We start from the raw sequence: 4,221 nt of genomic DNA on the forward strand, positions 1-4,221 counted from the left end.
GTATAAGTTGAATATTGTCTTGTGGTCGCATAAACCCATCTTGCGGGTGGGTCCAGATGGTAGGCTGCTTCTCAAATGTCAACTTTTCGTTTTGTTTTTGTTGTGAACACGATCAAGGGATTCACAACTAGGATTCTGACCATATATATATATTGTCATGTTTCAGTCACGTTACTTCCTTTCACGTATTCTTTATCGCCGTACATTTTGGAATGTGTTACATGTTTCTAGTGCAGAAAATGTCATTGGTGGGCCTCAACTAGACTCTTTTCATGGCTCATATTTTATTTAGGGCCTAAACAACAAAATATGATTCAACTAAACTGTTTTTAATTGCCTGCCACTCCTTTTTACATATTCTTGACAACACATAAGAAAAATGACGTCCTATCCTAACAATGACATTACATTCCATTACACCAAACTATATTATTCTAGCTTCTCTACTGTGTAGTAAAACCGGTAAGAGTTTAAACTAAAAGTTAAAAATTAAAAAGGTCAATTATATACCCTTAAAAAGTAGTGTGGATGAAAACTTCAGTATTATTATTTAGGGTTATTGGATTTTAATAATCCAAAGTTTCACCAATTTACCGGTAATAATTCTAACTTCAAAAGTTCCCTCTGATAATCCAAACTTGTAAGATTTTGGCCACTATCGATCCTTTTCTAACTGAGGTCTAACTCAGTTAGTTTTTTTTTGACGTGGCAAATGACGTGGACCGTAACGTGACGTGGCAGATGACTTGGCTGCTTATGTGGCACTATCACCACCACCAACCCCCACCACCACCACCACCACCACCACCATCCCCACCATTATCCACCACCACTACTACCAACCCTCACCACCACCCACCGCCATTAGCGATCGCTAACCTTCAACCCACCGTCATCAACAGCCTTCAACTCCATCACCACACTAACTCAACACCACTCATAACCCCATTTCATGGTTGCACATATCTATTTCTCGCTCTTCGTATACATACACAAAAACTAAAAATTAATTCGAATCAATCTCATTCGTCCCTTTGCCACCATTTCTAAAGAGAGAAAACGGTTTCTAGAGAGAGAAAGTGTGTAGAGGTCATCGACAAGACCTTTGCCGTAGTTACAGAGGTCGCCGGACAAATGAAACCTTACGTTTTATCATCAATCAACATTTGCACAACAATCCAGAACAACAAACAGCTCTATCGACGACAATCGTTACAATTTCCTATTGATCGATACTCCGGCGAACGTCCGATCATCTTCTCCGACGACATGTGTGTTGAGTAGCGACCTCTGGTGCGTGCTTGCTAGCTTGTTTGCTGCGTGAACTTCAACGTCGGATCTTGCACACAGATGGAGGTGGCGGTGGTAGACGGCAATGGTGGTGGAGATGGCGGTGGTGGTGAGGTAGTGATGAGAGTGCCAAATCATTCTCTACATCAGCAAATAATAAAGTTGTGTGTCATGTCAGCATCCAAGTCAGCATAAACTACCACGTCAGCATCCAAGTCAACATAAACTAACTGGGTTATAACCCAGTTAGAAAAGGATCGATGTGGGCCAAAATCTTACAAGTTAGGATTGTCAGAGGGAATTTTTTAAGTTAGGATTATTATCAGCCAACTAGTGAAACTTTGGATTATTAAAATCCAATAAGCCAATTATTTATCTACGAAAATGTAACTTTTAGTAGTAATTATTAAAAGATAATTATCAGTAGCAATAGAAAAAACGACAGATTTTCCAATTGGACAAAGTAGTAGGTTTTGCTTTTGTTCGGGAAAAAGAAACAAGAATAAACCCCTTTGAAAAATCAAACACTTGATTGCCTAGGCCCTAGAAGATATTAATACTTTACCCTTAGGCCTTCCTTGACTTTAAACAAATAATTTACACGTTAATAGTATTTATACAAGACAAATTTGATAGTCGTGTATTAGATTTGTCTTTAAACGCATATCTGACTCACTTCATATTTTCAACGAATATTTGAAGAAGTATATATAGTTGAAAAAAAATATGTATATGAAAAAATAAATAAAACGTGGGCCGGTATTATACCTTCGAGAGAAAATATGACAAATCGTGGAATGAAATTGCATGTAAAGCTTTTCCTAATTTTATATCTTAAATTATATAAACCTTAAAAGAGAAAGGCGAGTGCCACATAAAGACAAAAAAAATATGTAGTTATGTTATGTGCTACGTGTTGCCTGGTTGTAATTTTCACTGTGCACTTATCTTTACTTCATCTCTCTACTGATCCTAATGAAAGATTTTTTTGTCTAAAATTAATCTTTCCAATTTGGAAAGAACCGGAGAGAAAAGAAAAGAAACTGAAAGAATAATTTCTTTTCTCTCTTTAATTTAACTCGGACACAGTGTTAGGTTTTATGAAGAGGGGAGGATACAAGGTGGGTGTGACGGGTGATGAAACTAGATTACTGATGCTATTGTTTTGGGCTTTCATACTATTGCTATTGGGCTCATTAGGATAAAAAATGCTCGAGTATAATTACGTTATGTTTAATTAATTAAGTTAATTTATAATTGTATAAAAAGTTGACCAAAAATAATACATTTGATGTTTTATTATATAAATAAAAAATAGCAACACTCTTAGTTATCAAATTCAAAAGAATGCTTAACCAATTTAAACAAATTAGTTGAACAATAACTTTTTATTCAAAAAATACCCTGAAATTATTTTTGTTATTTGACATATGATATGCCCCACATTCTTTTTGTTATTTGATTGATTATATGAATTTATTTTATGGCCTGTTTGGTTTAAAAAGTTAAAAAAGTGAGATGAAACTAAATGTTCATGGAGATGGCCAGTGGCTACACCGGCGCTGTGTTGGCGGTAGCATGATTTGAAAATGTGAGATGATTGTGTTATAAGTATTGATGTACAAGCAATCGAATGAAAAACGTACACGTTATCAAACTAAGATTTGATACAGATTACCGCGCCGCAACGCGCGCGAGGTATAAAAACTAGTTTTATATCTTAAATTGAAGTGTCGGTGGTTTTTACACCACAGGCACTTCAACTTTAGATAGTTGATTATTTTGCCCTTCTATTTTTTTACTCTACTAGCACTTTTGACTTCCATATTTTACACTTTTAGCTCTTGTACTACCAATTCACTTTCATAATTTATACTCTTGGTACTTTCACTATTAATTCACTTTACATCCCTTAACTTTCAAACTTTTCATTTGCGTATTTACCCCTAAATTATTTTTTAACGATCGCGTTCTTATCTGCGTTTTTATGTATGTACCCATATAGATTCGAGTTAGTTTAGGTGTCGAGTTAGGTCAAATATAATACGTTTTCGTTCGACGGTATAAGTTATAGTTACTCTACGTTTCGACCCCGTCACAACGCACTATAGGAGAAAGCGATGTGGAGCCGGGCAACCTGCCCGTGAAGATTTAGGATGATTTTATATCAACTATTTCCAAAGAACAATTTAAATTGGATTTCTGTGTTATTTTAAGGTTTAATGTTATTGTTTTATTCGGCCAAGAAAATATTGCTTGATAAGCAAATATCGAATGGCTTCATTTAATCAACATGAACGTGGCCCATGTTTTAAGGCCCAAGTCTGATTGACTAATATTTAAACGATCATTAATCTGAGAAGTGACTGACAGAAAAAAAACTCGATAGTTCTTATTCGATTTCAATCAGGTAAATTACATTAACCAACTTTATGATTTGTATAGAAGCTTCAATAGCATTCATTTCTCTTTTCTTTTTCATTGTTATATGTCCGCATTTCACGAACTAAAGGAAAATAAAAATTTAGAGTCTTTTTCAGAATTTTAATATTAGAGTAAATTACAAGTTTTCTCTTTTATGTTTGTACCAAATTACAGGCGCTATCCTTTACCTTTAAAATTGATGAGTTTTGTACTTAATGTTTCAAAATCCTGCACATTATGTCCTTTAGCTGTAACCAAATTTTTTTTTTTTTTTTGTTAAATCTCATCATGTGCAAGTCACATGAGGGCATTTTGTAATTTTGTTTTTTAGGGAATTTATGTAATTAACTTAAAATAAACACCCCCACCATCTTCATAAGTTGCAGACAATCATCTCTCTTTCTACCCTCTCTCACTAAAGACCACAATCACCTCCACCTCCACAGCCGCTATCACCACTCCCTACCAGCACCGCCGCCATCCCCTTCACCTCCACCTCCACAGCCG

Source organism: Helianthus annuus, chromosome 17 (genome assembly GCF_002127325.2).
Source record: "Helianthus annuus cultivar XRQ/B chromosome 17, HanXRQr2.0-SUNRISE, whole genome shotgun sequence".
Lineage (NCBI taxonomy): Eukaryota > Viridiplantae > Streptophyta > Magnoliopsida > Asterales > Asteraceae > Helianthus > Helianthus annuus.